This window comes from Physcomitrium patens, chromosome 9 (assembly GCF_059467195.1).
Source record: "Physcomitrium patens ecotype Gransden chromosome 9, ASM5946719v1, whole genome shotgun sequence".
NCBI lineage: Eukaryota > Viridiplantae > Streptophyta > Bryopsida > Funariales > Funariaceae > Physcomitrium > Physcomitrium patens.
The window spans coordinates 5,549,976-5,565,055 of NC_143418.1; positions in this window are offsets into that span (position 1 = coordinate 5,549,976).

The window sequence follows — 15,080 nt, forward strand, 5'->3', positions numbered from 1 at the left end:
AACGTTCTCTGAAATGGCACAGAGAATAGGACAGCCCGAAACAGAATCGAAACCCCGTAATCGGGACCACATTGAGTCGCCCGACCAATTCAGGTCCCATATTGGGTAAGATGCCCGTAGTAACCTGGATGCTCGCGTAATTGGGTCAAATTGGTCTTCGCGTCAGACTGGCTGAGGCCCGTAGTAAGACGTGGATTTTCCCGTAACTAGACTGCATTGGGTTGCCCCACCAATACAGGTCTCATATTGGATAAGAGGACCCGGATTGGATTCTCGAAATTGGATCTAATTGGCTCTTCAAACCCGTCGTGTGAAATGGTCCTTCTCATCCTTTCTAACTCCCGTTATTAGAATCGAACGGAGCATTTTAGTATGCCCCGGCTGACTATAACGGGGTGACTGAACCTGACCACTCGGTATTTGCGCTGGAGTTGGTCGATGCTCCTAATATTCGAGGTAACTGAATATTAATAAAATTCCCCTTTTTCTTTTCTTTTTTTATTTTCACTATATATTCGTGTTACAACACGACATCCACCTCTCTTGAACCTGTGCATCCTCCGGTATGCACCAATTTACCCAATTGCTGTTTGATTTAAAATATATCCTCTACGTCTTTGTCCAGTTCGTCTTCGTCACCTTCATTATCCAAATCACTTTCATCTTCTTGCTGCGAAATCTCTATACCTTCATTAAGGTCTTCCATATTCATCTCCGCATGTCTTCGTTTAAATATTTTTACTCGCTTCCCTGCAATTGGTATTTTCAATTTTGTACCATCTAACTCCCGTAATGAGTAAGTCGCATTATCATGAACAGTTGTTACTACATATGGTCCAAACCAACGTTTTGAAAATTCCCGCAAAGTACTATGTTGATTATCCAGACTATTGTCATAAACAAGTACTCAGTCACCTTCCTCGATTGTTTTTGGTCTCAATCGATGTTGCTTATCGAATCACGCCTTGTTTTGTAACCTTGCTCTTTTTAACCTTTCCAATGCTATCTGGACATCTTCCATTCTTTGCTCCAATTGTCGAATCCTAATAGCCAGAAGTTCTTCTCTTGTCAATCCATCTTCCCATGGTAGCATACTCCAAGTAAGTACCTTTTCTTCAATCGGCATAATTGGTTTTTGACCTGTCATAAGTTCTACTGGCATATATCCTGTCACCGAACTATGTGTTGTTCGATCAGCCCATAATGCAAATGAAAAAAGCCGTGGCCACTCTTTAACTTTCCCATTACAAGCTTTAACCAATGCTTTCACAATCGGCGGGTGACCACGTTCGCTTTTCGCATTCTCTTTTGGATTATAAGCAGTAGTCAGTGATAGTTTAACTCCACATCTTTCAAAGAACTTACGAGCTTCTTGTGCATTTAATTTTCCACGATCTGCAGTGATTTTTCCTACGCATCCGTAGGAGCAAATGACATCTTCAAGCAAAAACCTACAAATCCCCTTTGTAGATTTTGTCCTCAATGCTCTTCCTTCTACTTGATTTGATAAATCTTCACGAGCTAAAACCAAATATCTCATCTGCCATAATCCAACCGGCATAATAACCAAATCAATAACCCATTTAAAATGAATAGCCACAGGATACATAGGATGAAGACCATCTCGATGTCGGATATTAGAATACGATTGACAGATTTCACATGACTCTACAAATGAGAGCACATCTCGATACATATTTTTCCACCAATATCGTTCCTTGAGTTTAGCAAAAGTAGCCCAGATTCCTCTATGCCCTGCCCATAAACTATCATGAAACTCCTTTAATAATTTTATTTTTTCTTCCCTTTTGCCTATCACTCGTTGTGGCATCCCAATTCCTTTCTTCGGTCTCTTCCATAAGAATCCATCTCGAAGTAAAAATCCATATGCTTTTTTTCTTATTTGTTTGAATTTTTCTCTAGACCAATTCCCCTGCTTAGACAAGGTATTCAAATGATGACCAATATCCAATAATTCTCCTTCATAAGATTCTTCAAGAAATAGCTTGTCTTCTCTGTTGAGATTTGATATTGAATAGAATTTCAATCCGACGTCATCAATGTCTTCAACCATTTCGTCCTCCCTCTCGTATCTTGCTCGAGATAGCATGTCTACTACTAAATTGTTCTTCCTAGTAATATGCTTAAATTCTGGATTTAGTGACTTAATATAAGCAATCCATCTCAACATTGCAATATCTGGCGTTGAACAGTTAGTAATCATTCCAAGCAATGGCAAGCAATCTATTTCAATTACTACTACTGCCCCAATCAAATAGTCCTTTTCAGCTTTCATAGCCGAAACGACTCCCCAAAGTTCTCTTTTGACTTGCGAATATGCACGCTGACGAATACTTAAAACTTTAGCCCCAAATCGAACTGCAAATCTATTCCCATTTGAATCATCTTGACCCACAGCCCATCCAATGGCAATTGGACTAGCGTCCACAGTAAGAATCACTAGTCTATTGCACTTATAATCAACTTTCCTCAATATTGGAGGTGACATCAATAATTTCTTCAATCTTTGCATTGCCTGAATATGCCTTTCTTTCCATTCAAATCGTTAACCCTTGCGTAACAGTTCATATAATGGATCCGCTATGTGAGCAAAATGAGGGATCCAGATTCGATAAAATACACATGCATCCAAAAACCTGCGAACCTCTGTTAAAGAACCACAATCCTCTTTCATCCTTCCAATTACATCAACTTTAGTCGGATCTGGTTTTCTTCCGTAAGATCCGCATAAATGTCCAACAATTACAACCTCTCGCACTCCAAATACAGACTTCATACCCGATAATGTAAGATGAACTTCTCCAAGCCGAGTTAAAATCTTTTCACAATCTTGTATATGATCAACAACATATCTGCGACACCCCCTCGTATCTAAAGTTTCATCCTTGTCTCCTTCTCTGCACCCTTTTATAGGAACATCATCCAGAAAAGGCATAGTCTTTTCCGGAATAAAATCTCTCAATACCTTATTCATCCCATTCATCATATGCGCAACTGAGTTGGTCGCGCCTTGAAGAAGAGTACACATTCTAACCAATCCTAGCGGTGTCCTCATTGTTGTCATATCTCTACTTCCTTCGACAAGTTGAAATTGATCATAACCTGAATACAAGTCATCCATTGAATAGATCGCCCTTCCAGCAAACGCCTCAGCAAATTCATCCACAATAGGTCCAATTCCTGCATTTCTGACAGTTACAGCATTCACCGGCTGTATATCTTGAATAAACCGTAGTGACCCATTCTTCTTAGGTACCGTAAACCATCGACTAGAATACGGCACAAATGAAGGTTCTAATATTTTCATCTTTATCTTTTCTTTCAATAATTCCACCAATTTAGGTAAATGTGCCCTCGGTACTGGAATCGGTCTTAGATTCCAAGGTACATGCGGTACAGCGAAGATAACCATAGGTGTTATAATATTTGGATCCACACACCCAATTTCATGAGATTCGAAAGCAAACGATCTACCTTGTTTAGCCAACATCTTTTAGAAGCAAGTAATTTCCTCCGACAATAAAGAACCATCAGAACCAATCTTCAATTCTTCAAAAGTCTCTTTAGTAAACTGATGTCCAATACTCATTGGATCTCTTAAACTTGCTTCTTTTGATGCTTCTCCCATTTGTTCTTTAGAATCCTCTGGTAATGGTCCGGCAACAGGCTTTACCTTCTTATCTGCCGTTTTATATCTCGTCTCTACAGTGACTTCTGGTGCTTGAAAAGATTCAAGCATGGTATAAACCTCTCTCGAATGAATCTCAACAATCTTATCACTATCCCCTAACCCAATAGATGTAATCAATTCCAATGAATCTTCCAGTCCATTTTCTTCATAAACATCCAAAATCCTCTCATCATCTTGCAATGTACCTATCTTGCGTAACTGTCCTTCAATATCATATAATCTTTTTCTTTCTTTTCTTTTAAAATCATCAACTTTCTTATACTTAATATTTCCATTCTCCAATATACCAATAAAACTCGCATCAAAGGCACCTTCATCTCGCGAGAGTACTTCCTCTTTTGTACCTCCATAATCTCGCTTTACAGTGGTACCTCCCCAAAATCCTTAAATCCTTCAACAATCTTTGGCAATGGTTTCTCCCTCAACCTATCTCGATTCCGTTCATGGTTAGGAGGTACTGTTAGAAATTGTATAGCTTTCCTCCCATCTTCGCTACGTATCCTTGCATAAGCAGAACCATCGTCAAGTATCTTTGTTTCCATCCGTATTGCCGTGATATAAGGTTGTCCTAAAATCAACGGATAAGACGTTGTATCTTGAACGAAGAAATGTTGCTCCATCGCAACATCCCCAATCCGAATTTTGACATCTGGACAAGCTCCATATAATTCGCCTCATGTGTTATTAGCTGCTCGTATTGCCTATCCATGTTCCATATCAATTGGCCATTTTTACTTCTTATAAAGATCTTTAGACATGAGATTTATTTCAGAACCATGGTCCACCAAAGCAACTATTGGTTCTTCTATATCTCCTACCTTCACCAATACCTCAGTAGTTGCCCTTGCCCAATGCTTTCGAGTATAATGGCTCAAAGTTTCCATTTCCTTGTCACTAGAATCTTCGAAATGTACTCGTTGATTATACCCATTCTTTTCATTTGTTGGTTGCTTGTAACCAATATCAACCTCTTCTTCATCTCTACATATTCTTGCATCAATAGCATGACTCATTCCAGTTTCGCTCATTAATAGCCTCTTTCGCTTAATGCTGTCAATGATAATATCATGAAACTCCTTCTTTGTAATTTCCAAGACTTCTTTCAATGTGAATTCCACCTTAGCGTTTAATATACGTTCTTCCAACACCCCTTTCAAATTTGTTGCCGCTTCAATGTGAGAAAGTAGCTTATAAGCAATTGATTTGCCTTTATCTTTTGTCTCCCTTGTTTTTTCTCCCGATGATGCTGAGGTATCCTTTACAGGCAATTCTTGTGAAGCTGCCTCCCGAGCCTTGTCTCCTCGACTTTGCCTCTTAAAAGAATTTCCTTCTCTAGTATCATCAAAATTTCCTCGTCTTTTTTCTTCCATCAAAGCTTCATGTTGGCTCTTAGCAATATATGCATGAACTGAAAGAGACTCAACAGGATCCTCCCAACCTGTTCTACCTCGTATTGTAGCTGCAGTCCTCAATAACGCTTTTCGAGGTAATTTCCTTTCTTGCATTGTAGAAACGGCAGAAGCCCAAAACTCACTAGTTTTCGTACTTCCACCAATTTCATCATCTACTCTAGCACCATAACTTGCACTTTCTCGTGCTGCTGTTTCATGCTCTTTTAGGTAATCTTGAACCAATGCTCTCATTTTTTCCTTGCCAAAATTGGTTTGAAGAAGATCATCCCTATCTTTTAATGCTATCTTCCCATCTTTCCAGCAAATAATTCCCTGCTGTATCATATTATTAAATTCATTGCAATCTTTTCTAGTGTGTGAAGCATCATCACACCAAATGCATCTTTGTACATATCCTTGTTTTGAAACATTCTTCGAATTGTTTATAGAAGTATTCTCTTCAAATCTTGCCAATTTTATTTGAAGATCTCGCATTCCTCGTATAATTTCTTCCATCACCATATCTGCTTTCTTCGATAAGGATGTCGAAGGTTGAACTGTAGGCATTGTCGGTGGTGTTGTACGTACTGGAGCTTTGGATGCTTGTACTGTTTTTGGAATATTGCTCCTATCCTTCCTCCTTTCTTTTTTTGTAAGCAACCCCACCGCATCTTCAACGTTCTTCCACTTCGTCGTCAATCCTTCATCTTCTTCTTTGTCTTCAAGAAGGGGTTCTAATTTCTCTTGCAATTCTCCATCAGCAGCTTGAAGAAATAAATCAACTTTCTTCGACTCCAATGTCAATTTTTCTACCTTCGATAATTGAGAGTACTGCCTCTCAAATTCCCTTCGTAGCTCTGTTGCTTGCAAATTCTTATTGGGCCGTTCAATCCATCCCAAAAACAGCTTCTTAGTAAAGCGATCAACATCTTCCAAGAAATATTCGTCTTTCAATGCATGTAAAAATCCTCCCATGAATTCCCACAACGATCCGTAATCGATGTAATGTGGTCTCTTATCTACGGTATCATGGCAAGTCCAAATAGTGCAACCATTTTCTTCTCAGAAACCCGATTTAATTCCATTTCACGAACATAACATCTTAAATACCTTGAAATATTCCTCCCATCAAATTGATCAATTTTATTGACCACTGCTTGCAATGCTTTGGTTGCCAAAGCTTTCTTTCGATCATTGCTTTGCTGTTGCTGCATTGACAATGAGAAGGCTTGAAACAAACTAGCAATAGACGGATCCATGTGCATACCTTGTCCTTTAGAAGACTCCCCACCAGAAACTTCTCCCAAAAATCCTTCAAAATTTTTATTTTCGTTTTCCATAAAAATAAAGATAAAATCAACCGAAATCCAATACCTTCCACCTCAAGCTTTCACGTCGGCTTCACCACTTATGTCGTATTACGTGCTTTCCTACTCGAGAATGCGCCGGGCGTCTGGCTGTAGAAGGTAGTATGGAGATTCACCGATAGTCAAGCAGTCTATCAGTTTTTGACTGCTGGAATATAAACGACTGCAACAATGTACCGTAAATCTATACGGATGCTCTTCGACTGCTTATCGAAGTCTTTTTTTTTGTCCCAGCCGGTACGTCTCTAGACGTTACAGAGAACCCCGAACAACCCAAACTGTTAATCTTCAATACCCTTTTGTACTTACGATCTTGTATCCACTGACTGTCCTGTTAGATTAACCCAATAAATTTCATTCACTCCGCATACTCAATCCTATAGACACCCTTTTAATCCTTCAATCACAGACGTAACTCGATTTTACAAAACAGTCAAGAGTATTCAAACCCACTTCATTTAAAAATCTCGATTCACCATTACAACACTGACTTCAGTAGCGATTGCCTCAGTCTTCCCAAAACTCTACGAAGAAGAAAAATCCAAATTCTATGTCTTTCCTTCCCCGACCCGAAGCATGAAGCTCCTCTCTCTAATTTCCTTGATCTTCAAAACCCTCCAATGAAACCGAACTGGTAACCTTGTAAAAGCTTGAAAACTAGCTCCCCCCCTCCCCGATTCCCTCGAAAAAAAAAAAAAAACCTCCCTCCCTAAAACTATATTCTCCCCTAACCTTATCCTCTGAATTTCTTCAATCTTCCATCTTAGATCCGGAATTGGCTCCCGCCGTCAGAGCTTAGATCCAAAATTGGCTCACGTCATCAAGGCCTTTTCCTCCGTTTTTACCTTTAAGAGATCCATTTACCGTAAACAACGTTCTCTGAAACGGCACAGAGAATAGACCAGCCCAAAACAGAATCGAAACCCCGTAATCGGGACCACATTGAGTCGCCCGACCAATTCAGGTTCCATATTGGGTAAGATGCCCGTAGTAACCTGGATGCTCGCGTAATTGGGTCAAATTGGTCTTCGCGTCAGACAGCCTGAGGCCCGTAGTAAGACGTGGATTTTCCCGTAACTAGACTGCATTGGGTTGCCCCACCAATACAAGTCTCATATTGAGTAAGAGGACCCAGATTGGATTCTCAAAATTGGATCCAATTGGTTCTTCAAACCCGTCGTGTGAATTGGTCCTTCTCATCCTACTAACTCCCATTATTAGAATCGAACGGAGCATTTCAGTATGCCCCGGCTGATTGTAACGGGGTGTCTGAACCTGACCACTCGGTATTTGCGCTGGAGTTGGTCGATGCTCCCAATATTCGAGGTAACTGAATATAAATAAAATTCCCCTTCTTCTTTTTTTTTTTTTTATTTTCACTGTATACTCGTGTTACAACACGACACCATAAGATCCACATAAATGTCTTACAATTACAACCTCTCGTACTCCAAATACGGACTTCATACCCGATAATGTAAGATGAACTTCTCCAAGCCGAGTTAAAATCTTTTCACAATCTTGTATATGATCAACAACATATTTGCGACACCCCCTCGTATCTAAAGTTTCATCCTGGTCTCCTTCTCTACACCCTTTTATAGGAACATCATCCAGAAAAGGCATAGTCTTTTCCGGAATAAAATCTCTCAGTACCTTATTCATCCCATTCATCATATGCGCAACTGAGTTGGTTGCGCCTTGAGGAAGAGTGCACATTCTAATCAATCCAAGTGGTGTCTTCATTGCTGTCATATCTCTACTTCCTTCGACAAGTTGAAATTGATCATAACCTGAATACAAGTCACCCATTGAATAAATCGCCCTTCCAGCAAACGCCTCAGCAAATTCATCCACAATAGGTCCAATTCCTGCATTCCTGACAGTTACAGCATTCACCGGTTGCATATCTTGAATAAACCATAGTGACCCATTCTTCTTAGGTACCATAAACCATCGACTAGAATACGGCGCGAATGAGGGTTCCAATATTTTTATCTTTATCTTTTCTTTTAATAGCTCAACCAATTTAGGTAAATGTGCCCTCGGTATTAGAATCGGTCTTAGATTCCAAGGTACATGCGATACAGTGAAGATAACCATAGGTGTTATATTATTTGGATCCACACACCCAATTTCATGAGATTCGAAAGCAAACAATCTACCTTGTTTAGCTAACATCTTTTAGAAGCAAGTAATTTCCTCCGACAATAAAGAACCATCAGAACCAATCTTCAATTCTTCAAAAGTCTCTTTAGTAAATTGATGTCCAATACTCATTGGATCTCTTAAACTTGCTTCTTTTGATGCTTCTCCCATTTGTTCTTTAGAATCCTCTGGTAATGGTCCGGCAACAGGCTTTACCTTCTTATCTATCGTTTTATATCTCGTCTCTACAGTGACTTCTGGTGCTTGAAAAGATTCAAGCATGGTATAAACCTCTCTTGAATGAATCTCAACAATCTTATCATTATCCCCTAACCCAATAGATGTAATCAATTCCAATGAATCTTCCAGTCCATTTTCTTCATAAACACCTAAAATCCTCTCATCATCTTGCAATGTACCTAACTTGCGTAATTGTCCTTCAATATCATATAATCTTTTTCTTTCTTTTCTTTTAAAATCATCAACTTTCTTATACATAATATTTCCATTCTCCAATATACCAATAAAACTCGCATCAAAGGCACCTTCATCTCGCGAGAGTACTTCCTCTTTTGTACCTCCATAATCTCGCTTTACAGTGGTACCTCCCCAAAATCCTTAAATCCTTCAACAATCTTTGGCAATGGTTTCTCCTTCAACCTATCTCGATTCCGTTCATGGTTAGGAGGTACTGTTAGAAATTGTGTAGCTTTCCTCCCATCCTCGCTACGTATCCTTACATAAGCAGAACCATCGTCAAGTACTTTTGTTTCCATCCGTGTTGCCGTAATATAAGGTTGTCCTAAAATCAACGGATAAGACGTTGTATCTTGAACAAAGAAATGTTGCTCAGTCGCAACATCCCCAATCCGAAGTTTGACATCTGGACAAGCTCCATATAATTCGCCCCGTGTATTATTAGCTGCTTGAATTGTCCATCCATGTTCCATATCAATTGGCCATTTTTACTTTTTATAAAGATTTTTAGACATGAGATTTATTTCAGAACCATGGTCCACCAAAGCAACTATTGGTTCTTCTATATCTCCTACCTTCACCAATACCTCAGTAGTTGCCCTTGCCCAATGCTTTCGAGTATAATGGCTCAAAGTTTCCATTTCCTTGTCACTAGAATCTTCGAAACGTTCTCGTTGATTATACCCATTCTTTTCATTTGTTGGTTGCTTGTAACCAATATCAACCTCTTTTTCATCTCTACATATTCTTGCATCAATAGCATGACTCATTCCAGTTTCGCTCATTAATAGCCTCTTTCGCTTAATGCTGTCAATGATAACATCATGAAACTCCTTCTTTGTAATTTCCAAGACTTCTTTCAATGTGAATTCCACCTTAGCGTTTAATATACGTTCTTCCAACACCCCTTTCAAATTTGTTGCCGCTTCAATGTGAGAAAGTAGCTTATAAGCAATTGATTTGCCTTTATCTTTTGTCTCCCTTGTTTTTTCTCCCGATGATGCTGAGGTATCCTTTACAGGCAATTCTTGTGAAGCTGCCTCCCGAGCCTTGTCTCCTCGACTTTGCCTCTTAAAAGAATTTCCTTCTCTAGTATCATCAAAATTTCCTCGTCTTTTTTCTTCCATCAAAGCTTCATGTTGGCTCTTAGCAATATATGCATGAACTGAAAGAGACTCAACAGGATCCTCCCAACCTGTTCTACCTCGTATTGTAGCTGCAGTCCTCAATAACGCTTTTCGAGGTAATTTCCTTTCTTGCATTGTAGAAACGGCAGAAGCCCAAAACTCACTAGTTTCCGTACTTCCACCAATTTCATCATCTACTCTAGCACCATAACTTGCACTTTCTCGTGCTGCTGTTTCATGCTCTTTTAGGTAATCTTGAACCAATGCTCTCATTTTTTCCTTGCCAAAATTGGTTTGAAGAAGATCATCCCTATCTTTTAATGCTATCTTCCCATCTTTCCAGCAAATAATTCCCTGCCGTATCATATTATTAAATTCATTGCAATCTTTTCTAGTGTGTGAAGCATCATCACACCAAATGCATCTTTGTACATATCCTTGTTTTGAAACATTCTTCGAATTGTTTATAGAAGTATTCTCTTCAAATCTTGCCAATTTTATTTGAAGATCTCGCATTCCTCGTATAATTTCTTCCATCACCATATCTGCTTTCTTCGATAAGGATGTCGAAGGTTGAACTGTAGGCATTGTCGGTGGTGTTGTACGTACTGGAGCTTTGGATGCTTGTACTGTTTTTGGAATATTGCTCCTATCCTTCTTCCTTTCTTTTTTTGTAAGCAACCCCACCGCATCTTCAACGTTCTTCCACTTCGTCGTCAATCCTTCATCTTCTTCTTTGTCTTCAAGAAGGGGTTCTAATTTCTCTTGCAATTCTCCATCAGCAGCTTGAAGAAATAAATCAACTTTCTTCGACTCCAATGTCAATTTTTCTACCTTCGATAATTGAGAGTACTGCCTCTCAAATTCCCTTCGTAGCTCTGTTGCTTGCAAATTCTTATTGGGCCATTCAATCTATTCCAGAAACAGCTTCTTAGTAACGCGATCAGCATCTTCCAAGAAATATTCGTCTTTCAATGCATGTAAAAAAACCTCCCATGAATTCCCATAACGATCCGTAATCGATGTAATGTGGTCTCTTATCTCCGGTATCGTGGCAAGTCCAAATAATTCAACCATTTTCTTCTCAGAAACCCGATTTAATTCCATTTCACGAACATAACATTTTAAATACCTTGAAATATTCCTCCCATCAAATTGATCAATTTTATTGACCACTGCTTGCAATGCTTTGGTTGCCAAAGCTTTCTTTCGATCATTGCTTTGCTGTTGCTGCATTGATAATGAGAAGGCTTGAAACATACTAGCAATAGATGGATCCATGTGCATACCTTGTCCTTTAGAAGAATCCCCACCAGAAACTTCTCCCAAAAATCCTTCAAAATTTTTATTTTCGTTTTCCATAATAAAAAGATAAAATCAACCAAAATCCAATACCTTCCACCTCAAGCTTTCACGTCGAGTTCACCACTTTTGTCATATTATGTGCTTTTCTACTCGAGAATGCTCCGGGCGTCTGGCTGTAGAAGGTAGTATGGAGATTTGCCAATATTCAAGCAGTTTATCGGTTTTTGACTGTTGGAATATAAACGACTGCAAGAATACATCGTAAATCTATACGGATGCCCTTCGACTGCTTGTCGAAGTCCTTTTTGCCCCAGCCGGTAGGTCTCTAGACGTTATAGAGAACCCCGAACAACCCAAATTGCTAATCTTCGATACGGCTTTATACTCACGATCTTGTATCCACTGACTGTCTTGTTAGATTAACCCAATAAATTTCATTCACTCTGCATACTCAATCTTGTAGACACCCTTTTAACTCTTCATCACAGACGTAACTCGATTTCATAAAACAGTCAAGAGTAATCAAACCCACTTCATTAAAAATCCCGATTCACCATTACAACACTGACTTCAGCAACGATTGCCTCAGTCTTCCCAAAACCCTATGAAGAAAAAAAATCCAATTCTCTATCTTCTTTCCCCGCCCAAAGCATGAAGCTAGCTCTCCCCCCACAAACCCTAATGAAACCAAACTAGTGACCTTGAAAAGAACTTGAAGCTAGCTCTTCGATCCAAGAAATCCCATCTGAAAAAAAAAACCCCCCAAAAAACTTATTCTCTCCCTAACCTTATCCTCTGAATTTCTTCAATCTTCCGTCTTGGATCCGAAATTGGCTCTCGCCGTCAGAGCTTTTTCCCCCGTTTTTACCTTTAAGAGATCTTTTTATCGAAAACAACGTTCCCTGAAATGGCACAAGGAACAGGACAGCCTGAAACAGAATTGAAACCCCGTAATCGGGACCACATTGAGTCACCCGACCAATTCAGGTCTCATATTGGCTAAGAGTCCAGTACTAAGACCCGGATGTTCCCGAAATTGGATCAAATTAGTCCTTCACGTCAGATTGGCTAAGGCTCGTAGTAAGACCTAGATTTTCCCGTAATTAGACTGCATTGGGTTGCCCGACCAATTGAGGTCTCATATTGGGTAAGATGACCCGGATTGGATTCTTGAAATTGGATCCAATTGGCTCTTCGAACTAGGCTCACCCGTCGTGTGAATTGGTCCTTTCCCTTCCTGCTGACTCCCGTTATTGGAATCGAATGGAGCATTTCAGTATGCCTCGGCTGATTGTAACGGGGTGACTGAACCTGGCCACTCAGTATTTGCATTGGAGTTGGTCGTTGCTCCCAATATTCGAGGTAACTGAACATTAATAAAAGTCTCCTTTCTTTATATTTTCACGATATACTCGTGTTACAACACGACAACGTACAGTGGTATAGCTTGCAATGGGGTGACATTAACATTAATATTGGCACTAGAATTGGCCATTTTTTCTAACATCCAAGATGACTAAATATTAATAAAATCTTTTTTATTTATATTTTCACCATATAGTCATGTTACAACATGACATTCACCTCCTCTAATCCTGTGCATCCTCTGGTATGCACCAAATAACTTAATTGTTGTTTGATTCATAATATGTTCTCCAAATCTTCGTCCAAATCCTCTTCATAACTTTTGCTATCCCAGTCAAATTCATCTTCCTGTTGAGAAATATCTATGTCTTCACCAAGATCTTCTATATTAATTTTTGTATATCTTTGTTTAAATATTTTTACTCGCTTCCTTGCAATTGGTATTTTTAACCTTGTTCCATCTAACTCCCACAATGAATAAGTTGCATTATCATGAATAGTTGTTACCACATATGGTCCAAACCATCGTTTAGAAAACTTCCTTAAAGTACTATGTTGATTGTCCAAGCTACTATTATAGACTAAAATCCAATCACCTTTTTCAATTGCTTTAGGCCTCAATCAATGTTGCTTATCAAATCGTGCCTTGTTTTGTAACCTTGCTCTTTTTAACCTTTCTAATGCTATTTTCACATCTTTCGATCTTTGCTCTAATTATTGAATTCTAATAGCTAGAAGTTCTTCTCTTATCAATCCATCTTTCCATGCTAGTACACTTCAAGTAGGTACTTTTTCTTCAATTGGCATAATTGGTTTTTGACCTGTCATAAGCTTAATAGGCATATATCCCGTTACTGAGCTATGAGTTTTCCGATCAGTCCATAATGCAAATGACAAAAGTTGTGGCCATTCTCTAACCTTCCCATTACAAGCTTTAACTAATGCTTTCACAATCGGTAGGTGACCATGTTCACTTTTTATATTTAACCCATTTAAAATGAATAGCTAGAGGATATGTAGGATAAAGACCATCTCGATGTCATATATTAGAATATGCTTGACAAATTTTACATGACTCTACAAATAAGAACACATCTCGATACATATTTTTCCACCAATATTGTTCCTTAAGTTTAGCAAAAGCAGTCCAAATTCCTCTATGTCCTACCCATAAACTATCATGAAACCCCTTTAATAATTTTTGTTTCTCTTTCTTATTGCCTATCACTCTTTGTGGCATTCCAATTCCTTTCTTTGGTCTCTTCCATAAGAATCCTTCTTGAAGCAAAAATCCATATGTCTTATTTCTTATTTGTTTAAATTTTTTTGTAGACCAATTTTCTTGCTTAGTCAAGATATTCAAGTAATGACCAATATTCAATAATTCTCCTTCATAAAATTCTTCAAGAAATAGCTTGTCTTCTTTGTTAAGATTTGATACTGAATAGAATTTTGATCCAACATCATCAATGTCTTCAACCATTTCGTCTTCTCTTTCATATCTTTCTTGAGATAGCATGTCTGCTACTAAATTATCTTTTCCAGCAACATGCTTAAATTTCAGATTTAATGACTTAATATAAACAATTCATCTTAACATTGCAATATCCGACGTTGAACAATTAGTAATCATTCCAAGTAATGGCAAGCAATCTATTTCAATTACTACTGTTGCATCAATTAAATAATCCTTTTGAGCTTTCATAGCCGAAACAACTTACCAAAGTTCTCTTTTGACTTGCAAATATGCACGTTGATGAGTACTTAAAACTTTAGCTCTAAATCGAACTGCAAATCTATTTCTACTTGAATCATCTTGACCCACAGTCCATCCAATAGCAATAGGACTAATATCCGTAGTATGAATTACTTGTCTATTACAGTCTTAATCAATTTTTCTTAAAATTGGAGGTATCAGCAATAACACCTTTAGCTTCTGCATTGCTTCAGTATACTTTCTTTCCCATTTAAATCAATAACCCTTACATAATAATTCATACAATGGATCTGCTACATGAGCATAATAAAGAATCCATATATGATAAAATATACAAGCTCCTAAAAACCTACATACTTCTATTAAAGAGTCACATGAATCCTTCATCCTTCCAATTGCATCAAATTTGCTTGGATCTGACTTTCTCTCATAAAACCCACACAAATGTCCAACAATAAGAACTTCCTGTAC